This window comes from Camelus bactrianus, chromosome 2 (assembly GCF_048773025.1).
Source record: "Camelus bactrianus isolate YW-2024 breed Bactrian camel chromosome 2, ASM4877302v1, whole genome shotgun sequence".
In the NCBI taxonomy this organism is placed as follows: domain Eukaryota; kingdom Metazoa; phylum Chordata; class Mammalia; order Artiodactyla; family Camelidae; genus Camelus; species Camelus bactrianus.
The window spans coordinates 15,175,573-15,200,570 of record NC_133540.1 but is presented as its reverse complement, the minus strand read 5'-3'; the positions used below and the strand labels follow the sequence as shown (position 1 = coordinate 15,200,570).

General features: G+C 40.1%; 1 protein-coding gene across 16 annotated transcripts in view; it reads left to right on the top strand.

Moving 5' to 3' along the window:
• Nucleotides 1–20,601, top strand: part of LOC141579539 (uncharacterized) — a 113,192-nt gene extending 92,591 nt beyond the window's left edge. For 13 of the 16 annotated variants that reach the window (XR_012511116.1, XR_012511111.1, XR_012511108.1 and 10 more), the window contains one exon: nt 18,675–20,601. The gene's annotated coding sequence lies outside the window, so the exon portion shown is untranslated. Of the gene's footprint in view, nt 1–7,148; nt 7,245–17,610; nt 17,846–18,674 lie in introns of all 16 variants that reach the window. The other 3 variants (XR_012511112.1, XR_012511115.1, XR_012511110.1) reach the window with 3 other exon arrangements.
• The last annotated feature ends 4,397 nt before the right edge of the window (nt 20,602–24,998 follow it).

Here is a 24,998-nt window from a genome sequence, read left to right as displayed (position 1 = left end):
AGGAATGATCTGGGAAGTGTCTTAGTAAATATAGACCTCAATTAACAAAACTAGAACTTAATATCCAGTAAAATATAGATTTTTTCTCTCTAAAATTACCCTCATTTTTCTCAAAGCCAAATCAAGATTAATTTCTTTAAAAGTCAAGTCTGATTATTTGATCATATAGGCTTTTTTAAATTGGCTGTGTTGGAACTTTTAATAAGGAGTCTCAGGGTAGAATGTTAATAAGATTTGCTAACGCCTGGAAAGCCCCGTCAACGGCTTGTCATGGATTTCTGCCTTACAGATTTAGGTAAATTCTTTTCTCTTTAAAATCCTTAAAATACCTTGAGATTCCTATATTTGTTAGGAGATGATCTTCCTCATTTGTCTGATAGAGCCACTGGGGACCTAAGAGTTTTTAGTCTATTGAGGGATCAGATAGAGAGAAAAGATAACTGTTCCAAGTCTGATTACATAGGTATAATTTATCAAATTGCTGTGAATCATAGCTAGCTTAAAGAGAAGAGATTCTTTATGTCTGGGAAACAGGTTAAAAGCCAGTAGTATTTTAAACAAAATCAAAATTTATAAACATATTCACCAGTTTACTCAGTCCCATGTAACTAATTCTTTTAATCACAGTTTTCATTGGAAATTTAAAATTTCTTACCCAGTTTAGTTCACTGCTATAGTTTGAAATTTATTAGAAATCAGTAAATCTCCTTGAAGAGCAAGCATTTTGCAAAACCATCAGAAGACAACCATTAACTGTCTATAAATGACAAAAGATTTAAAATCATGGTTAAACACCGTTACACTATAATCGATAAAGAAACCTGGTCACTATACCCAGAATTATCACTGGTAACATTTCAGATATACCAGAATTTTAGGGAGTCCATATAATTTCTACAATATCTATATTAATAATATTTTCTCATACAATATAACCTTAGAAGATTTATTATTCATTTGACAATATCATGTTATTTAACACGCCAATTGAAACTTACTCTTTTAAAATCTCTCTTTGGGATGTTTCAGGGGCCATCTGTAACTTCCCAAACTTAACTGGAGATTAAAAGAACTTTAATTAGAAATTGATATCTGGGGATCTTTTTAAAAGATTTCAGAACACTTGGTCAGATAAACATATAGGTCACTGTAAAGCAGTACTTATTCATTAACAAGAAAATACGTCAAAGGTAAAGGCAGAACAGATCAGTTAAGTGGTATAAGAAGGTTTACAATCTGTTGCTGAAGGTGGATTAACATTTCAAAAAACATGTTTCCTCTTAACAGCGAGAAAACCAAATCTAGTCTTGTACCAACTTACTTCTAAGATTCATTTACTTTGCCCAAGTTGATTCTAAATTTAGCCAATTCCGACAACGTACGAAACTCTTTCCTTAGGGTACCTCTTCCAAAAGCCTTCCACAGCTTTCTATTCTCATATTAGTGTGTCCCTTATTTTCTCTTCCATTCAGAAATAACCAGCTTCAGGACAAAGTCACTATTTTTCATTAACAAAATATAATTCCATTCTTATATCTTCCTTTACACATTTATCTTACTTTCCTAGGATACTGAGATCATTCCCTTAAAAATAGAGTCTATTTCAGGGTGGCACCAACCATTTATTAATATATCTAAACACCTTTAGTTTCTCTGTAAGAGTAAGTTAAATGTTAAGTAATTCATATTTCAATCTTATTTTATCTGAAAATGGCATAGCTATTAAATAAAATCCTATCATTTAACTTAATTTAGCACAACTCTAGAATTTAAAGATACCAAACATTTAGAGATTATGTTAAGCATACATTTTAAAAATATATTTTAAAAATTTACCCAAAGCTCTCATCTCATTTGCATTTAATTTACTTAAAATTTTACCACACCACATTACTGTTATTTTTTTCTTGACAAATCTTCACCAGATATAACAGAATCTTATTTGACTTTCATTAAACCTAGGTACAGTAAAGGTATTATACTTAATATTGATGACTTTAAAGATGTCTATATTAATTAGAACAAACTTAAACTAAACAATATCAAATATTATCTTAATATTGAATTTTTCCAGTTCACGTGATGCTGAAAGTCAATTTGTTCAGTTTTTATTTTAAAAATACTTAATTTGTAAGCTCTTATTTTTTACGTCAATTAAGCAGAGATCTTTGACTTTGATTTTTTTTTTTAGCTGTATAAATATCTCACATCTGTAATGTGTACGCAGGTTTATAAACAGACAAAAGCTAGAGATCTCATAGCTTCACTTTAAAAGTTAATTATAATATAGGTATAATAATAGTTCTAGTAGGCTGAATTTGCTTGCTCAAATCACTAAGGCTTACTATTTATGAAACAGATATTTAAGATTTCTTGACAAAGTCTGAAGGACCCGTCAGAGTTCTGAGTTCTAAAATGCCAAAAATTTATTGGCCCTAAGTTTTATCTCATTGAGCTAACTAGGCTCAGTCCTAGGTCACTGTTTCTGTATTTACATTTCTGGTCTGCAAGACAAAGACACACGCTTCCAGTTCCCCAGAGAACTGCTCTGTCACCCAGAACCAATTGTATCTCCTTAATTGGCATTTTTTTTATCAATCAGGAGAGCTGTAAACAAAGAATTCAATGTTTTAAAACTTTAAGGTTTACTTTATCATGTCTTCCAAAGCTTGCATAAGGTATTTAGTGATGTCTCTTTTCCTTGAGTTATAAGTTAAACCCAGGGTAAACCTCTTATTATTTTTTTTTATTAGCCACTGTATATTAGTTTTTAGTTCTACGTTATATTGGATGGCTCATGTAACTCTATTGGTTTCCTTTACTTTGTTCAATTAATATTTTCTGAGGGACAGATATGTGCCCAGCCTTATAATACCAAGAAGGGGAAGCGTTTTTCCATTGAAACAGATCTATCCCACAACATAATTAAGCAAAAGGTTTATATAAAGACCATTTAAATATACCAATTTTATAAACTTTTATCTCAAATTTTTTAAATCTTATACCTTTAATTTTTATATTTATTAGGTTTAATCAATAATTTTTATTTCTAGAAGGATTGCCAGAACCTTTTTGTTGTTGTTGTTCATTGTATCTAATTTTATAGAAAAGTCTCTAGGATGCCCAAGTTTCAGCCAAAGTGCTTAGGTCCTACTCAATTTTTAATTTGATTAATTGGTCTGTTGTCCCAATCATTAATCAAGTATATCAGTCTATATATACATATATTTTAAACTGTGGCAAATAAAATGGACTTGTTTGAACTTTAATGTTGGGGGACAGTAGGTGATCTCTTTGGCCCTTTTTTTTAACTTTACTAGTGTAGTATCAAAACCTTGTATCTATTCCAAAAATGTCCATTTTATTTATCTCATTCAAAATAACCATATAAAAATATTTATCCATTTGGGATAAGCCCTTATCTTTTTTTTTCTGACATTTTTACAATCCTTTTTCCAGTTATTCAACTTAATTACCAATAATTATTCTAAGTTTTTATTAACATCTCTAGAACCATTTATTGGAAAGGAAAAACACAAATGTAGCTTTTCAAAACAGTTTTTTTTTTAAACTAAGTTCTTAGGTTAACAATTAGATATATTTTTCTATCTTTAAACTTGATTTTAATAGGTACCAATTAAACAGCTGTTTATCATGAGATCTCTTTCAACTTTCACAAATTTAAAAGCTTTTCCAAATTAAAGGATCCATCATATGGCCATCAATTTATATATATATATATATAGTGATTTTAAATGAATAAGATGAAGAGGCTTTTCCACATGAGAGTGGGGGTGTTGCCTAAATAAAATTCAAAGCTTTACTCTCCAAAAGCTAAAGGCCTTTGTGGTCCAGGCTGATGCAACAAAGTTTAAGATGGCAAAATATCTGAAAATTGGTACAAAGAATTGCTTAGAATCCAATTTATTTACGTGGCCACCATATGTACGCAATACTTGTACCTTTTGTATGGCAGAGTCCAAGGTTTCCTTTAAAAAGAAAGTAAACATACATATACATACATAAACAAACTTAAAAGACCCAGAGAAAGATAAAACGTTTACATTTCAAGGACACAGGAAGAGAAATTCAAGTTCCCCCTAAAGTGGATTTAGTTTTTATAAGTTCAGAATTCCAAAAAATGTTTCTATCAGGCCTGATTATTTACTTTCAGATTGAGATTTTCTTTTCTAATTCCCAATTAATGTTGTAAGTTTTGTATGTACATAAACCTGGCTGGGGTATTAATTGGAGGCTGGCAATCTGTCATTTCTTTTTCTTTTCTTTTCTTTTTTTTATTTTTTTTGAAAGTTCTATTCCCCATTGTAAGGTCGGGTACTCAGAATAAATTTGCTAGTAAGATTTCCCGCAGGGACAACTCTATGGCATGAAGTCTTTGTCTCTACCACTCCTGCAAGATTCTCTGTCACCCGAGAAAGCTGTTACCAGCCAGGAGGATGGTCCCATTTTTGGAGTTGAAAGGTTCCTCGTAAGAGTTTTACTTTTATCCTGAAAAATTCAATGGATGTAACCAAATTGAGGAAAACATTAGACCAGCCTCTTACCTAACCACTCAGTCCTGAACCCAGTGTTTTCAACTTGGACCCACTCAGGACGTCTCCACTGGGTGAGTATTTTCCTAATAGGTTTCCACCAGCCCACTTCTGACGTCTCTTCAATGTGGGTATTTCCCGTTACCTTTCAACGAGGTCCCACCCAGTATGTCTTCACTGGGTGGGTAATTCCCCCCAGTCTCCTTCAACTGGAGGGCCAGGTACCTGGAAACACCGCCAAATAAAACTCAGGATTATCAACCAATATATGAGATCCGAGAACCAGGAGAGACTCACCCAAATTCATCTGGACTCCCCGAGGAGGCGGATGGTCACAAAGGGCCACTGCTGGTACAAAGGCCCCAGTTACTCGGAGAGTTCAGGTGGAGAAAGTCTGCTCTGGGTCCCTTCATGGTGTCCAAAACAGTTGACTGAAATACATGTGCCACCTAAAATTTAAGAGTTATGTTTTATTTGCGGGAGGACTCGATCCGGGATGACAGCCTCTCAGATCTCTCTGAGGGACTGCTCCCAAGAGGTTTGGGATGAGCTAGGATATATAGGAGCTTTACAACAAAGACAAGGTTGTTGGAACAATAAAAGATTGCTTGTTATCTAAAGAAAGCCAGGTATCTCAAGTTCAATAATTTAGTGCTTTTCTATATATGGGAGGAAGAAAATATTTTGGACTCACTGAATTCATTCTTTAGACAAGCACCTAGCTATCTAGGGCCAGTATCCTGTCCTTTCTTATTCTGAGTCTGCTCAGAGGGCACCATTGTGAGTTGCTGCAGCGGCTGGGCTGCAGGCCTTTCCTCGCTGGGGGGTGGCAGCAGCCGCTAATGACTTGGTTTCAGCATTCTTTGCTTACTGACATGGTTGCAGTATTTTCATTCACATTGTAGTATTTTCATTCACGGAATGATTATGGATAATCTGCAACCTTGGAAAGCAGCCGAGATGGAATTACTGCAGGTACTTCTACTTTAATAAGCCGTGTGCAAACATAAACATGGAGGAAGCATACGTTTGGATTTGGTGGTGTAGGGAAGGGTTTCTGCACATTACAGGAGAACGCAATGCAGAATTCCTTAAGTCCACCTTTCTTTTCTGTAGTGGTTTCTGAGAACAGTTTATGGTAATTAACCAACATTGACAAACGGTAGCACACATTGCATTTAAGAGCTGGCCGACTGCACACTTAGGTATTGGACAGGTGGAATTCATAGGCAAGTGATCAGGTGGCTGGGAGAGAGTTGGAGACAAGGCCTGGGCCCAGAATCCGGTTTAAATCGCCATTTCCTCACCATAGGGCCTTGGACTAGAATGTAACCTCTCTTAACCTGTTGGTGAATTTGTGAAATGGGCATGATATTATTCGTTTCTTCCTGGGATTGTTGTAAGTTCTGAAGAGTATTGTAGCACACATGAAGCACTTAACACACTGGCATTTATCAGTGTTCACTGTGTGCGGCCGCCCCACTTCGCGTGTGTCAGATTCGTAAAGGCAGCATTTGTCTGTTGAGGACGCACTGGTAGCCCCTTGGCTAGGTTATGAATTTGGTGATTTCCTTTAATCCTTGTAACTCTGTGTGCCATGGGCATTTATTTTCATGGACAGATGAGGAATCTCAGGGTAAAGAAGACTGTAATTTGCCCAAAGTCAGATCATAATTTTGGGTGCAGTGGCCTCGGTTCAGCATGTGCCCCAGGGCCTTCTGCCCTCTCTGTTCAGCAATAGAGCCAGATGTGGGGTCAGCTGTTTCCCAGCCCAGAATATCTGGCAGGCCGCAAGACACACTGGCCCTGCGCTGCTTGAGCAAAAACTCCGGGGGGAGGCAGTTATAAAAGGGATAAACATAAAAACAGATGACAGCAAACTGTGATCAGCTCTGAGAAGGAAAGGAACACACCTCGCAGTGCAGAGCTGCGAGCTTTCCCATCAGTGCTGCTCTGGGGGCGTTCATATCGGCTAAACAAACTCTGCTGCTGCACCAAGGCAGGAAGGCAGGGAGCGTGTGGCCAGGTAGACAGGGCCTTGTTATCATACACATTACCCATTAAGCTGCAGCTGTCACGGGCAATTACCTAGTAAACAGATGTCTTCCATAATCATCACGCACTTTTCTTGGTAGTTTTATTGGCCCCACCTTTGAGATGAGGTCATTGAAGCTGGGGAGTTTGCTGCATGCCCGTGATCACCTTGGAAATACCCCCACTGGTCTATCAACCTAGACTGGTGTGGCTGTCATGTCCCAGCCCTGTGAATGGCATCGTGTTGCTTCTCCCAAGTGGCCCAAATGACTGACATTGATATTCTTAATTCGTAGGGAATGGTATGTGACAATAGGTGAAAAAGGTAGTAAGAAATTGTTTGGAAAACTAGAACAAAATCCAATTCTTCCCCAGCTGGGGAAGCGCACCCAGTGTCACCCACCCTACTCACTGCCTGTCACCTCCTCCTTGCTGACTCCACGTTCAGAAGCCACTCTGAGCCTTTGAAGAACATTTTGCCTCATGACAATGTTGAATAGGACCTGCGAACCCTCTGTCCCTGGTTAACCCTCTCTTCAAAGCCATTTAAATTTTTTGCAGGCCCCTCAGCTCAGATGTAAGAAAAGACTCTTTAAACTTCTTGATGCAGCTCCTTAATGAAGATCTTGTGAAGGAAACCTACTCAAAACCTGGGAGGTATGCACACAGTGACTGCAAACTCAGCACTTTGTGATGTTCAGTATCAGATTCGTGGGTGACTCAGGAAAGGCTTTTATAAGGTAACAAGGGGAAAGTGAATGGACGCAGGATGTGTGAGACTGAAACATCTCGGTCCCAGCCAGCAAGGCACCTGCGTTCATGATGGTGGGTGGGGAGTGCAGAGTTGTCACAAAGAAAGAAGTGGTGGGATGGGAGGGAGGACAGTTAGGTACTTTACTGGGGAGGGAAACAGTGGGTTGAACATTTCCTGGTTGAACAAGAGGACTGTGACATGATGTGCTTGTATTTTGGAGAGAAGGGTTTTGTGGGGACAGGCCTAGTGAGAACGCTCTCAGTCTGGGGAGTCAGCACAACAGGGAAACACACAGAACTGGGCAGACCCCAGGGCCCCTGCTGGGGAAGAGGCTGCCCGCCAATTCGAGCCCTGGGGGCTGCTTCTGTCCCTTAGCTGGGGCCTCAGAGCTCCCTTCACAACCCAGTCCTGTTGATACAAGAAAAAAAAAACGTGACGAATGAGAAGGGCTGTGTCTCAGGCTTTGGATGAGCCCCTGGGATGTGCCCCACCAGATTTTGTTCCTTGGCTTCATGCAGTAAAGAATTCAAGAGCAAGCCAGTGTTGAGTAAAGGTATATTTATTCAGAGAGATACATTGAAAGGCAAGAGAAACTTCACGAGTTGTGGGGGTTTGATGCTCAGATTAAAAGTAGGTACACACTCCACATAGTGTGGGCCTTCTCTGAAGAGGGAGAGAGAGTGGTGACCCCGAGGTGGTGTTTTGTTGCTCTTTTTTCTTGGGCTTGGTGGTTTCATATGCTAATAAGTAGAAGGATCAGCCTTAGGGCAAGGGGCTTGTATTCCCAGAGAGTTGACCATTTCCCACCCTTTGACCTTTTGTGGCTAGCCTTGGGACTGCCATGGTGCCTGGGGCATGTTATTCACCATGTTACTATTACAGTGGGTGCATAATGAAGCTCAAGATCTGCTAGAAGTTAAATCTCTTCATCCTGTGCCTCAAGGCCTATTGGGCGTTGAATCCTTCACCATTATGATGTTAATTGTTGTGGCCTTCCTTGAATGGATGTGCTCTGCCCCCTTCCATCCTATCTCACTGTGATGACACAGAGAGAACAAAGGCCGGGCCCTGCCTGTGCTCCTGCATTTAACAGCGGGAAGTGAGGTGTGGGCTTATGATGACTCTGAGTGGTGAGAAGGATGTTTCAGATTTTCCCACCTGAGACATGGGGACCTGCCAGCACCCACTGCAGAACTATCTCACGGGCATCGTCGCTTGTGTTGTTTTGGAAACAACAGGCCAGCCAAGAAATAAGCACCACACAGAGGGTTGGAGTACTGAGATTTATTACCTCGGCGGGCTCAGAGGGGCTTCTGTTCCGAAGCTCTGAGCACCTCCAAGACCTGCACGTGAGGTTTTATAGGTTTAATTACAAGTATGGGGCTATTAACCAATAAGGCTCCAACAACAAAAAGCAAGGAATCAGTACACTGAAGCTTATCAATTTGGAACAGATCACATTACTGACAATTGTTGACATCGGATTTACGAGTTAGCCCAGCAAAACTTACATCAGTAAACGGACACTTATCACACTTAGATTTGTGACTTAGCTTGTTAGCCCAGCTGGGCTTTTCCTTCACAGTGTCACTCATCTTTTCTGTTTTTTTTTTTTTTTTTTTAAGTATTTAATCCAAATTTAATATCAGGATTATTTGGGAAAGAAATTTCTCTTTTTCTTTTCTTTGGGGTTCTTTGGGGGGGTAGGTAATTAGGTGTATTTATCTGTTAGTGGAGGCCCTGGTGTTCGAACCCAGGACCCTGTGCACGCTAAGCACACGCTGTACCGCCCTCCCCATCATCTTTTTCTTTTTGCTTTATCTGTCAAGAATCTTACACCTGAATTTCTAGTCGGCCTTTAACACTTGCCCTGACTTCATGGAATCCATTTTTATGACTTTACCTCCCCCTGGTTTCATTTAAGTATTGAATCTCCATTTTCTCTTCACTCTCAGTTTTGCCTTTTTGTTGTTATGGTTGTTAAGCTGTGTTTGAAAAAATTGTTTAATTTCTCTTTTAGCAGGAGGCTAAAAGTAAATAAATATGTAAACAAACAGCACACTTGAATGCTTTTATACATTCTAAGCTGTTTAGTAGTTACTTAAAAACTGAATTGAATTTTAAAGTGATAACATTTTTAAATTATTTTTAATTTTTTACAAAGATATAGCTGATTTAAAATATGATATATTTCAGGTGTACAATAGATGCTCCATTTATAGTTACTGTAAAACATTGGCTGTATTCCCTGCATTGTAAGATACATCCCTGTAGCGTGTTTACATTATATGTTGCAGTTTGTATAAGAAAGTTGGGTAACGCAGAGTCTGGGATGTGGCTGTGTCTGACCCAGGTTCACGCTCACACTGCCTGTTAGAGCTCAGGTCCTCACTCCTGTATGCAGGAGAGCGAGTGGAGGTAGCTCTCATCAGCGCTGGTAACAACCTCTGAGTGGCAGTGAAAGCAGTGACTGTGTGTGGACGTGCAAAGTGTTGTTTCAAGAGCTTTACATGCATTTTTGCATTTAATAATTAAAGCCCTCCTGTGAGGAAGCGTTTTATGATTTTAATGAATAAAACTTTTTTTTGATATTGATAGACTTCAAACCTCCGGAAAATTTACAGGAATAGTACAATAAACACTCAGATACAGTTCACCTTAAAGGGCACTATTTGGCCTTTGTGTCTGGCTTATTTTAGCATAAAGTTTGAAGGTTCATCCATGTTGTAGCCTGAATCAGTACTTTATTCTTTTAGTTTGATAATATCCTTTTTCTTTTTTTTCGTTTTTGGTCTATTTAAAAACATTTTCATTGAAGTCTAGTCACTTTATAATGTGTCAGTTTCTTTTGTACAGCACAACACTTCAGTTAAAGAAGAACATACCTGTATTCATTTTCATAATCTTTTTAAACATAAGTTACTATAAGATAATAAATATATTCTCCTGTGCTATACAGTATAAACTTGCTGTTTATTCTATACATACTCTGTATCTGCAAATCTTGAACTCCCAATATATTCCTTCCCACACCCTCTCCTCTCTGGTAACCATAGTTTGGTTTCTATGTCTCTGTGTCTGTTTCTGTTCTGTAGATAAGTTTATCTTTTTGTTTCTTTGCTTTATTTTTTGTTTTTTGTTTTTTTGTTTGTTTGTTTGTTTTAGATTCCACATGTGAGGGATCTCATATGGTATTTTTCTTTCTCTTTCGGGCTTACTTCACTTAGAATGACATTCTCCAGGTCCATTCATGTTGCTGCAAATGGCATTATTTTATTATTTTTTTATGGGTGAATAGTAATCTATTGTACAAATACACTACAAACTCTTTATCCAGTCATCTGTCAGTGGACATTTAGGTTGTTTCCATGTCTTGCTATTGTAAATAGTGCTGCTCTGAAAGTTGGGGTGTAGGTGTCTTTTTGAATTACGGATCCTTCTGGATATACGCCCAGGAGTGAGATTGCTGGGTCATATGAGAGGTCAATTTTTAGTCTTTTGAGGAACCTCTATACTGTTTTCCACAATGGCTCCACCAAACTTCATTCCCACCACAGTGTAAGAGGGTTTTCAATTCCCCGCAGCCTCTCCAGCATTTACTGTCTGTGAACTTCTGAATGATGGCTATTCTGACTAGTGAGAGTTGATACTTGATTGCAGTTTTGATTTGCATTTCTCTGATAATGATATTGAGCATTTTTTCATGTGCCTATTGGTCAATTGTATGTCTTCATTGGAGAAATGTTTCTTTAGGACTTCTGACCATTTTTGGATTGAATTGTTTGTTTTTCTTTCTTATGAAGTGTAAAAGCTGTTTACATATTCTGGGAATTAAGCCCTTGTCAGTCTCATTTATTGCAACTATTTTCTCCCATTCCATAGATTGTCTTTTTGTTTTGCTTATTGTTTCCTTTTCTGTGCTAAAGCTTGCAAGTTTAATTAAATCCCACTTGTATATTTTTGCTTGTATTTCTATTGCTTGAGTAGACTGCTCTAGGAAAACATTGTTGAGATGTATGTCAGATGTTTTGCCTATGTTTTCTTCTAAGAGGTTCATAGTGTCTTGACTACATGTTTAAGTCTTTAAGCCATTTTGAATTCATTTTTGTGTATGCTGTGAGGGAGTAGTCTAACTTCATTCATTTACATGCAGCTGTCCAGTTTTCCCTACATCATTTGCTGAAGAGGCTGTCTTTACTCCATTGTATGTTCTCACCTCCTTTGTCAAAGATTCAATGACCAAAAATTTGGGGGCCTATTCTTGGTAATTTTGTTTACCCATTCATTGATGGATGGATATTGTTTGTAACCTTTGGCTACTCTGAATGATACTGCCATGAATATTGATGTGTAAGTTTTTGTGAGAATATATTTTCATTCTGTTGGCTGTACAGTTGGCCCGCCATATCTGTAGTTTCCACTTCATGGATCCAGATGGCTGGTTGTAAAGGGACTCGAACATCCTTGGATTATGGTATCCAGGGTGGGGGGTTCCTGAAACGAACCCCCCGAGGATACTGAGGGATGACTCTATATGTAGGAGTGGAATTGCTGAGCCATATATTTCTAACCTTTTGAGGAAACACCAGGCTTTTCCAAAGAAGCTGCACCATTGCTCCTTTCCAACGGCTGCATATTGAGGGTTCCCATTTCTCTGCCTCCTGACCGACACTTGTTATTGTCCATGTTTTGATTATAACCATCCTAGTGAGTGTAAAATCAGATATCATTTTGATTTTGATTTCACAAGTGATGCTGAGCATCTTTTCATATGCTTATTGGCCAATTGTGTATCTATTTAAATACTTGGCATATTTAAAAATTGGGTCGATTTTCTTTGTATTGGTCAGTTGTAAGCATTTGTTTTATATCCTGGATACTAGTCTCTTATTAGATATATGCTCTGCAAAATTTTTCTCCTATTCAGCAGATTGTCGTTTCACTTTACTTTTTTTAAACATTAAAACAATTTCTTTCTAGGGGAGGTAATTAGATTTATTCATTTTATTTTTCTTGCTAAGCATGCACTCTATCACTTGAGCTACCCCCTTCCCCTTTCATTTCACTTTCTTGATGATGTCCTTTGTAACAAATGGTTTTAATTTTGATGAAGTCCATCTTATCTTTCTTGTTTTTCACTTGTGCTCTTGGTATTGTATCTAGGAAGCCATAGCCTATCCTAGGACCACAAAGATTTAAACTATGTCTTCTTTTAGAAAATTTATACATTTAGTTTTTACGTTTCTGTCTGTGATCCATTTTGAATTAATATTTTATTTGTTATATAAAATACGGGGGTCCAGATTCCAGAATCATTCTTTTGCCTTCAGATACCCAGGTGTCTCTGCACCATTTGTTGAATAGACTATTCTTTCAATGGAGTGTTGTTGGCACATTTCTGGAAAAATGACTGTAAATGTAAGTTTCCCCCCTGGATTTTTTATTGTGTCTCATAGATTTTTGCATTCAAACTTATGCCAGTACCATAATGACTTTAGTACTATAGATTTGTAGTAACCTTTGAGTGAGTCCTCCAAATTTGCTCTTCTTTTTCAAGATTGTTTTGGCTGTCCTGGGCCCCTTGCACTTCCATATGAATTTTGGCATCAGTTTTTCAATTTTTGCAAAGAAGTCAGCTGGAATTTTGATAGGGACTCCATTTAATTTGTAGATCACTTTCGGGAGTCTTAACATTTTTAACAATAGTGTCTACCATTCCATGAACATGGGATGCCTTCCATATATGTAGATCTTTTAATTATTTTTTTGGTGACACTTCAAAATGTTCAATGTGAAAATCTTGTAAAATTTTCTTAAATGTATCTCTCATTTCATTTTTTATGCTGTTGTAATTTGAAAGGCTGAGCTTCCTAAGGGTGGGACTATATATCAATTTATTTATTTCTAGGATTCCTACACAGCAAATACCCTAGATTTATATTTGCTACATAAATCTATCCACAATTCTTCCCACCCCCGTGTCATAAGAAACCAAGACCCAGGTTAAGCTACCTGAACTCCTATGTGGAAGTGAGAAGTGAGACCCTTGGGTGGGGCTTTGTGCAGATTATAATGAAAGCTTATTCATTATGGCTTAATCTTAATTTCTTTTAAACAATCCTCTCAGTGTATATAGTCAGATACATTAAGAACATGACCTTTTGATGTGCAGAGGAGCTAAGACAATAATTTTCAAATAATTTCTAGTGAGAGTGTTGTACTTGAAACCTAATTTGAATCAATCTTTGAAGATTTATGTTTCAGGAGCTTTGACTATATAATACCTGTCTTTATTCAATAACTACAACTAAATGCTCAAACAACATGTAAGAGTTTGAGCAAACTGCCCCTGCCCCGTAGTGCTGGTTGGCTGCAGCTGTAACTGGAGTCAAGGCTTACCTATCCCAGTACGCTTGGGCGGATCTGCTCAAAGGGGTTCGTCCAATAGTTTGTCAGTAGTCTTTTGGACAAAGCCATAAAACATTGATTTAAGGTTGCTGGAATGGAATCTATTTTATTAATATTAAGTAAGCACATATTGAGTGCTTACTGTATGTTGGGAATTGTCCCTCAGCTTCATATCAATATTATTTCGCTTAAAACCTCTCATATTTCCTTGTTATTCATACATTGCAGATAAGGAGACTGAGGATTAGGTCTTCTCTCTTTTGGGGGGAGCTCATTATCAATGATGGGAAGTTGTAAGGAAAAAGATATTGATTCACCCTGAGAAAATATTTTTCTGAGAGTCAGCAATGAATAGGGTGACCACTGAAGAGGGTGATCATTGTTCGATTGAGACGATCCCCGGGTTGTAGGGAGTCAGCATCCCTGTCCTGGACACGGCACGTGTAGCGCTGCGTGGTGGGTGAGGCGGCGCGGCCGCGCAGGGAACGCGGATGCCGGGCTGTTGGGCTTTGCTCAGGCCCGGTGGGGCTTTCTCCTAAGGGAAGTGGAACGTCATTGTCAGATTTTAAGTAGGGGAGAAGGGTGCTCTCGTAGATCACTTTTGTCTTGTAGAATGCTTAGAAACATTTAGAAGGCTCGGCAGGAGGTGATGTGATAAGTCAGAGTAGGGTGTTTTTGAGGTGTAGCAGTGTTCAATTTTCAAGTGATTTTCAGTCCCATGTTTGTGTCTCAGTAGCCGTGTCACTTTGGATGACACACTCAAGGAAGTGAAACAATTTATCTTATTAATTGAAACAGTGATATACCGACTTCCCAGGACTGCTGTGGAGATCCAGTGAGATAACGTGTTCATAGTGTGCAGTGTGGTCCCCAGCACAGAGTCAGTGCTGAGGGAGTGCCAGTGAGAACCTGGTAGGTGAGGTGTGGGTGGTAGGACTCGTTGACTGAGGAAATTGGGCCCTGAAGGAGGGATCCAGTCACATCTGTGAGTGATGGGACTGAGCTGGGAGAGGCAGACAGACCTTGACCCCGACAAGGGGCCCTGGGCAGGACGGCCATGGGAGGAGCACCATGAAGTCAGCTCTTTGCAGGTGGAGTTGGAGGTGCCCTTGAAACATCTAAGTGCAGTGCCACAATCACAGAGGATGTCTAGGCCCGGGCTGTGCATTTTCCTATAATCTCAATCCCTGAGGACGCCAAGGTATTGATCATTGAACGTGAAGACATACTTACAGGACAAGTGAATAGTAGTATCATCTCTGTCATCAAAGCTCACGTCTCTTTATTCATCACTCACTTTGCTAATTGGGTACTTACAGAGCTCACTTCACCATCCTCACCTGGGCTCAGGCTCCACAGAAAAGATCTTATGAGTCTCCCTCTCTTCCAGAAGAAAACACATTTAGCTGGTAGACTTCTCTACTTCGCCAGACTTAGAATTTTAGTTTGTTGATTTAATTCTGCTTTCTGTTGGCCGTCTCCTGACAGGAGAGACATTTTACCTCATAGTCAGGTTTCAATTAGTTGTTACTGAGAATTGCTGATCTGATCCATAGTGTATGTTTTTTATTAACTTTGTAGAGTACTTATCATTTTTCTGTCTTTGCCCTTTAATTTTGTTTCCTCTTCAATGTTCTATCCTATTTGGGGCCTTATTTTATTTTTTAATTAAAAAATGTCTGTTAGCAGTTAAGAAAACAAAAGCAAAGAAAAAATGCACATGATAGCTAAATTTAGAAAATATCTATTGTGTTTTCTGCCTTGGCAATGGAGGGTTCTAGAAAGTCTTGAAAACCTTCATTACATAAGTTCCTTAAAATGCTGATTAAGAAATAAGACCTTCCTTCCTCATCTTTCAAGCTGCACAGCTAATTGTGAAGTAAGTGAGGGGAAATCCTCAGAAGACATGTCAAACCAGAAAGCAGTAATTCTGGGAGATACGCGAGCCTTAGAATCCCTGGGGGGCCAGTTGGCTCCTGAACTGAGTTTCAGTTGCCTTGACAGGAGGTCAGGAGATGAGCCCAAGGCCTCTCACACTGGGAGTTGGATGGCTGTTCTTATGTAAGGCCAAGCACATCCTGAGAATCCTGCTTTATAAAAGGGTGAATTAGAATGAAAAGTAAAAAAGCATTCCTCAAGGCAAGGAAGTAAGGAAAGTTAAATTTTTTGGAAGCGGGGAAAAATAACATATCCAATGTATGTATTTAGTTTAAATCTGTTCTGGCATGAGAGTGACAACAAGCTCCTGGCAGAAAATCACAGCTCCTCCCGGAAAGAGAAGTTGTGTTTTGAATGAATCAGTGGACAGCCATTCTGAAAAATGTCTCCAGAGTCTACTGGATCAAGATACTGAACCCAAACTCCTCCCTTCCATGGTCTCATTTAAATAACCAGAAAGGTTTTAAAGGAAAGAAGCCATAATCATAGTTCTACTTATTAACATTAACATATGCTAGGAATTCAGAGGTGACTATGGAGTTGTCACCTCTTTTATGGACCTTACTTTCTATTTGACATAGTTGGGGAACTTGGTGGAGGGTGGTTTTAGTCTGTTGCAATTAGCCAGGAGAGGAGATTAAGAAAGCAGTGAAGGGCGGGTGACATTTTTAGCTGAGGACAGTCCTGTTCAGTTGGTTTGTAATTGCAGGCTCGTTGAGTTGTCACTGGAGGGAATTGATCTTATGGAGTTTGGACTTAACTCAGGCCTCTTCAGAATGGACAAGTGAACCTGGAGAAAGACAGTCAAATCTGTGCAGACATTAAAGTCCACGTGAACGTGCTGTATCCCTGAGCCAAAGATAGGACAAGTAGGCAGCACTTCTTGAGGACAGAGGAGTGGTTTTTAAGGTTCTCCAAGAATGAAGCCCAGGGAACCGGGATGGCCAGTTGTCAAACTGTGACGTTGCTCTTTGGACGGTGTACCCACCGAGGTTATTGGCCGTTTATAGGTTTCCATTTCTCTTTAATGCATGACAGGTGATGAGGACGTGGGCATACACTTTTGACATCTTGTCGAAGTGACTGGGTACCTGCCTAGAAGGGCGGGCACAGCTACGGCTGCGCCATACTTCTTGCCGCCCATCCCGTTCCCTGGCTCCGTGATCACGGCAGAGTGGTTCCTTGATGACCTGTCCGTCTCCTCTGTGACATAGTAACCCAACAAAATACCGGAGCGTATTAGCTTGGCTTTGTTCTTTTCCATCCTTCCCTTCAAATGATGATGACTGATAATGGACCCAGTTACGTTTGCATATGATTTACACGTAGTGCTGTCAGTACAAACCTTGTAATCCCCACTGTGTGATCTAGAGAAGAAAGTTACATTCTTTCCAAATTGTTTTGATGCACTTATGTGGGAAAATGATGTACGTTTGAATATGTATTTCCTCTCTGAATCATCATGGCTAGAGATGAATATTTGTAGACATGGAATGAGTTTACTGTATTTGAACTGTATGGTCCCCTAAATTCTCCCCAGCTTTTTAAAGTCATCACTGGAGTGCTACCTCCACAGTGTCCCAAAGCATCCACCACTGCCTGTTCTTCGGACACTGTGAGTTTCCAAGTTGGAGAAGGCTGCTGGCTGTTGAGGCATTCTCTGGCACATCTCTGGCTGGCTGATGTGAGCTTAGCAAACAAGACTTGGCAGACAGTATCTAACCATGGTCACGTCCATTTCTGGAACACTCATGGAGGATTTTACACCTATGCTAGTGGCATACGTTATTTCTTTTAGTTTTCAAAACAATCATAATTAGATTTTATCACCTGTATTAATAAGGAAACTGTCAAAGCGAGTGATGTGCAGACTTTGGACTGGAACACGGGTCTTTCTGATCCCTATCTCTGTTCCCTCCCCAGCCTATCCTTCCAAATGTCCAGGAGACTCTTCCTCAGTCTTGAGTTTCCCGCTGATGTTACCACTGTCTTTGTTTCTGGAGAGGAAAACAAGTCTAAACTTACTTTCCAGTTGGAAATGGAATGGAGAGTTAACGTTGGAAGCCGGGAGAGTCTGTCCTGTGATGAAGCGGTCTCTGAGCCACTTCCATGGGGACGTCACGTCACTGTCTGGGCCCCTTGCACAGCCTGTGCACAGGTGATAAGCCAGATGTGCCGAGCAGTCCTACCGGACAGGGAAGTGCGTTGGAAATGAGTTTGGGTATTTGGTTTCATTACATATGTTCCTGAGGGCCTTGGCCTGGCACTTCAAATGGGACCACTCCCTGTCCCACAGACTCATGCTCTGGGCCCGTGCAGACCTAACGTGGCCTCAGCCTGGGCTCAGGGCCCGTGGTGATGAGGAGCATTTTAGTCCAGGGTCTGCCGGAGGCTCTGACACTTCTGGGCCATGGGAATTTGTCCAGGATGATAATAAATCCTCCCCGAGATTCAGATTTCCTTGCCTGTGAGCCGGGGTAGTAATAGTTTCTGAAATGATTGTAATGATTCAGTAACGGTCACAGCGTGTGCTGGCAGGTAGCTGGTGTTTAAGGAGCAGAAGTCGCAGTCACTCTGTCAGCCTCTCACTGTGTGCTATGTGCTATGAGAGGTTGTGTGTTTGGTGAAAGTCCCGCCCAAACCCTAGGGTGTAGATGAACTTTTGTTCCTTTACTTTCCCGTCCTTTTCCTATTTCCCTTCTCTGTGTCCCATGTTTAGGTAGCAGATTCCTCTGTTTCAGGGAATACGGACCTTTCTAGTAAAAGGAGAGGCGGAACGTGGAAAGGTGGGGCCCAGAGTGGGTCTGGAGCATCTGCACAGCGCTGCTTCCCTGCATTTCTGCATCCGGTCCCATCAGTGCATGAAGTCAGCCTTCCTGTTCCTTCCTGTATCGTTGGGTCTCTGTTTTAAGGGAAAATTTTTTACGGGTATTTTTTCCATTACATGTTTCGTTCAAATGCTTGTTGCTTTTCTCCCTGTGCTTCAGCATTCCTAGGAGAGAATTCAGCAGTGCAGCATCCTCTCCGAGCTCTATGAGTTGATCGGCTTCCACCGCAAGTCCGCCTTCTTCAAGAGGGTGGCCCCCGTGCAGCGCGTGGCCCCCGGCATTACGGAGCCTGGCGGGAAGGCCTGCTACAGACTCCTTCTGCAGACGCTACCTGGCTACAGTCTGTCGCTGGATCTGCAGGACTTCAGCAAAGGTGTTCGAACTAAAACATTGCTTCAGTCCCATTAACCATGCCTGGTTTGGGCCCTGCTGTCCTGTCTCATCAGGGTGAATTCTGATTCGTTTAGAATAGGGCTCAGCAGACTTTTTCTGTCAAGGGCTTGGGAGTAAGTATTTCAGTGTCTGCAAACCTCCTGATCTCTGGTGCAGCTGCTCAGCTCTGCTGTTCAGACGCCAGAGCATCCGGACATTCCACACACCCACAGAGCTTTATTAACAGCTGTGTCTGGGGCTGGATTCAGTGTATGAACTGCAGTTTGTCCCCACAGCCTCCTCATTATTGACGCCTGCAACAGAGCATGCATTTGCGACACTGGGTGAACCTGCACTGACACGTCATCATCACCCAGAGCCCAGACTTGACACTAGGATTTACACTTGGTGGTGTGCACTCTGTGGGTTTGGACAGATGTGCAATGACATGTATCCACCGTCACAGCATCATACAGAGTAGTCTGTCTTAGTGACCTTAAAATGCTCCGGGCTGCACCTCATTCATTGCTCCTTCCCCTCTAGCCTCTGACAGCCACTGATCTTTTAGTCTCTGTGGTTTTCCCTTTCCCAGAACACCATACAGTTGGAATCAGACAGTTGCAGAACCTTCCCAGATTGGCTTCTTTCACTTAGTAATATGCATTTAAGGTTCCTCCATGTCTTTCCATGCCTTGATAACTCATTTCATTTTAGCACCAAATAATAGTCCATTTTCTGGCTGGACCAGTTAATCCATTCACCTACTGAAGAACAGCTTAGTTGCTTCTGAGTTCTGGTGATTATGAATAAAGCTGCTATTAACATCTGTATGCAGTTTTGTGTGTGGACATAAGTTTCCATTTCGTCGAGTAAACACCAAGGAGCACAGTTGCCGGATCATGTGTTAGGAGTACGTTTAGTTTTGTAAAAAATTGCCAGACCGTCTTCCAAAGTATCTGGGCCATTTTACATTCCCACCAGCAATGCATGAGAATTCCTTATGCTCCACATCCTCACCAGCATTCGGTGCTGTCAGCATTCTGCGTTTTGGCTGTCCTGACAGGTGTGCAGTGGTACCTCGCTGTTTCAGTCTGCATCCCCTTGATGACAGATGCTGTGGAGCATCTTTCCATAGACTTCTTTGGCATGTAGATTTCTTCTTTGATGAGATCTGTGTCAGGAATTTTGCTCATTTTTTAATCAGGTTGTTCATCCTTCTTGTTGAGTTTAAAGAGATTTTGGTATATTCTGGATATCAGCCCCTTATCAATGTGTCCCTGCCCTTCACCTGCAGCACCGGAGTTGTCCTTTGGGTCTCAGTGGAGTGTCAGCTCTTCAAAGAGGTTCCCTGTCTTCCCTCAGCCTAAATACTGTCCTTGTATTTTTCACTTTCATTGACTCATTTTGTTCTTTTTAAATAGCATTTCCCATAATTTGTAAGTATATTAAAAAAAAAAGGGCAATGATTGAACACCACCTCCCCCACCAGGCTGTCTGCCCTGTGAGAGCAGAGGCCCTGTTCCCACTCACCATTTCCCATGACAGCACATGGCACATGTCCATGTAAAAGTGTGTAACATGGGGCCAAACCTGATGAGCAGCTATGATGACATGTGTTGGCTACCATTTATTGAGTAGACTTTGTTTCTGATGTAAATTATTAAATCACATGAATGAAACTTGTTTGTTTTGAAAAATAAAACAACAAAGCACACCTCCATTTGATTGGTACTTTCTACTTAGCCTTCTGACACAGGAGGGGATGTTCACAATCATTTTGTGGAGGAAGTTGGGGAGGTAAAGTAAGAGAGTGAGATCAAATAAAGTAAAAATGATAACTATCAGTTGGCTTTATTTTCACTAAGACATAAAAGTTACTTTAAACCCTATCTCAGCTGTTGTTCTGTTGTTTTAAACATTTCTCATAGAATTAAATGGAAGCCCACTAAACCCTGAAAGGGAAATTGTGTGCTCAGGTCCTGAAAATTGTTTATGTCTATTTCTTGAAATGCACATTTTCCCTGCTGGTTACAGAAATTCGAGGCGGGAACACAGCCGTGCGCTGCGTGTCTGCCGGCTTCACGGGCTGCTCACTGTCATTTTCATTTTCTTGTGTTGCAGTTTATGAAGGTTTTCCATGAGGTATATTGCTCAGCCTTTTCCTGAATGAAGGATTGAATTTTCCACAGGAAATCTTATGAAAGAGAGTGACAAGGCACATGGGTTTCCCAAAAAGGAATACTTGATGTAATAAACTCTCACTATGGTGAACTTTTTTAATACAAGCCAGTTGAAAATTTTATCACTTGGTCATAGGCCACAAATCTGTCTTAAGAATAAAAAGATTCAAATTTTATAGAAGCAGTTTGAATCAAGTAGAAATTATGATTTGTACACTAGTTGGTGTTAGAAATTATACTCAGTCTTATCATAATTGCCTGTGGTAGGAACTGGATTATTATTTATTTATTAAAAAAAATCCACTAGGTGCTATTTGCCCCATTCTTGATGCAGCAGTGCTGAGGTTAGTTAAGTTGGGCCATTTAGGATCCTTAGCTAGGTTTTCCTGACATTGATTTCAGCCTCTTTATATTTTTTACAATCTCTTCTTTTGTATCGGCCTTTGGTCTTTTGACAACGTGGAAATACTGCACGGATCTGCCTTTCCATTTTTTCCTGTCTTTGTGGGAAAAGATTTCTGAAAGACAAACTACTAGGATATTAAGGATTTTGTGTGGGGTAAGTTTGTTCAGTTCTAAGGATTTCAATTAATACGTATTAATACTTGCTATTCAGCTAATGACAGTAAAATTATAAACTAACTTAAGTATACATGAGTAAGTATAGTACAATAAGCCAATCACCCAGATTAAGGAATTCACAAACTTTTCCATATTTCCTTTATTCAGACCTTTGTTCTTTTATTTGTCCTTTGTTGGAGTATTTGACAGCAAATCCAAGAAGACATGTCATTTTACCCTATGTGCTCAAGTAGGCATGTCTGAAAAATGAGGGCTTTTTTTGATCAGGTTTTTCCATTTGACCCATGTGCTCATTAAGTACCAGCTTTATCATGCATCTCACTAGGCATTAGGGATCCTTGGGGCAATGAGACAGTCCTGGCTCCCAAGGAAGTAAGGGCTGATGGAAGAAACCAACACAGGAGCTTGGGTGCCTCATTTAAGGTCCCTACTGGATGACACCAATTGGACAAAATTTGTGCACAATACAGTAGGATTCACAGAAGGGACTGGTCAGACTTGTAGGGCAGGCCGTGAGAGAGGCGGTCAGCAGGGCTACAAGAGGAGGACTCATTTGATCAGAATCTGAAATCCTTTCTGCCAACCTTCCTACCAAGCCCCCAGGGCCCATCACACACAACCCTGTGCTGTAACTGTTTTTGATTCCAGTTACCACATCTCCTTCAGGAAGGATTTTAAGGTGGAAAATATTTAAAATCCGTAATTGTTGCCAGAAGGGACATAGAACAGGGAACATGTAAACAACACAAATGTCCATCAGCACATGACTGGATAAAGACGAGGTGATACATATATACAATGGAATACTACTCAGCCATAAAAGATGCCATTTGCAGCAATATGGATGGACCTGAAGACTGTCATTCTAAGTGAAGTGGGGTGGAAAGAGAAAGAAAAATGCCATATGACTTCATTTATGGGGAATCTAAAATTAATAGCAATAATAATAAGACCACAAATGAACTAAATATTGTTTTGATTTTTTGAATATATGCAAGCACATCTGACTGTCCTTTGTGATTGGATTACCATATTCTGTTTATTCTTTTGTAGATGTCCTTATTCCTCTGGTAACTAATTTTAAAAATCTAAAGCTCTAATCTGTTCTTATGAAACAATAATTAGTACATATATGTAAACTAAAAACTGCAGTATGCTCTATGCATGTATTTACATGCAATATGTGTATGTGAAGTTGAACTGTAAAAATTCTGCCTGATAAAACTGAAAAAGGAAAAAAATAAAATGTTTTTTAAAAAATCACCCCTCTTTAGATATTAAAACGTTCATTTCTGAGATTCTGTGAAAGACAGCATGGAAGTAGGTTTTTAAGATTTTCTCCTTGTTCCTCGGTGAGCAGCCTGGGCTGCACAGCTTGGCTGCCACAGGCACCCAGGACTTGCCGGCTTGCTCCTCACTTGTTGGGAGGAAGATTAGCTGCTTCAGGAATATTTATGCTCTTAGAAGTTGCTGAAAACCCCACAGAGCTTCTGTTTACATGGAGTGTATCTGTCAATATACCCCATTATAGAAATTAGAACAGAAAATTTAAACCCAAGAAATGACAAGCACACTCTGCCCCAGCACGTGTTCAAAGTAGTGCTGCCACGGTGGCGTGTGTTGGTTCTAGAAAAAATGCACCATACAGTCAAGAATGAGGGTGAATCCACAGATCTCATCTCAGCAATGCTATGAAGAGGTGGGACCCAAAGCCCCTAAAACAGTGCTGAAGTCCCCAGAAGTCCCAGAACACACAGAGCCATGGGACCAAGAATCCAGTGTCTCATGGATCATCAGCTGTGGAGACCGCGTCCTGGGTCAGGAGGAGCAGAATTAGGGATAGAAGGCACACAGTCCTATTGACAGCAAAGCTTTAAAGGTTTTGAATTGACTGAAAGTTTGGCAAAGATTTGCATTTAGACTACTACATTTCCTCTCCTGGAGACGTTAGAAGGAAAACACTGATTAATAGAGGATGATTGTAATGGATTAATTATGATACTGATGACATGGGCTGCGAACACTAACCCTTTACTCAGTGTAGACTAAGCCTTTTATGTACACAATTCATTAGGTCTCCACACCCCTGCAACGTGGCATTAAGCACTCATACAACCATGAAACCAGTGACTATAAAACAGTCACAAGCCTTCCTCTCCAGCAAGAGGTAGCAAAACCAGTAAGGGTTTTCAATGACAAAAGCCAAAATCATATATTTTTGGGAAAGAAAGCAAATGAAACACTGAAGAACAATAAACCAAAAGAGCAGATGGAATGGAAAATTTTATTGAAGAAAGCAATGATTGATTCAATTAAAACAGCTAATATCCCTGGTATAATTGAACCATCAATCCAAATTTTTGGAAAAGTGGGTTGTGAAATTACTGTCTCATTTAATATTGGAATTCCCATTTGGACCAATTTGATATGCACCACTGGTGTGAGGTTAGATATTTAGGTAAATAACAATATTCCTATTTTTTAAGTTAACAGGAAACATAACACAGGACTCCAGATTTAGGGAGAGAATGCAAAAAACTACTATCATACTCCATCCAGTAAGGACAAGTGTCCCTGCGTCACCAAAGCAATGAGAATTTGCAGAAAGAAAACACAGTTCCAATTGTGACAAATACGAGACCGTGAGCCATGAGTTACGAGAACAAGCAACTGTTTAAATGCCATGGGCAAATTTTTTTTATCATCTTGAAAACATCACTGATGTTCTAGGTAAGAAAAATAATTGTTTTACTAGCAAATCCAACTGACACGGGAGTTTTTCCAAGTGAGAAGGTGATTCCAAAAAGTGCAGTAAAATGAGTAAAGATGATCTGCGCAGTGACGGAGATGGTCTTAGACTAACCAGCACCACGATTCCCGGTTTTACACTTGCTCTCTTCTCATCACCTCTGACACAAGAACTCATCAAATGATTGTTTTTTCTTTAGGGAAAAAAAGATAAATAAAATCTAAATACAAGATGTGGTATGTAAAGCGGTAATGAAGTTTTCTAACCTTATAATGCAGCCAGTGTAATGTAGCACTTATTCGGGCACTAGAATTTTTTAATTTATTTCTTTTATACCCTATTTCTATCCTAAAGGAGACACTTAAATTTTTCTACTTTATTCAATGTATCTTGTGAGGGTTGTGATATACACTGGTATGGCAGTTTTAAGAGATTCAAAATCGCCTCTTTGATTGTGGTCAGGAAAGACAAGGCTCCCTCACAGCTGCGACGGAGAAGGAATCCCCGGAGTCAGCCTCCGGGCAGCTTCCGAACCGCATTTGCTTTCACTTGGCACAGGACACCATCAGCAAGTGTAAGTCTGACAAGGAGATTTCCCCA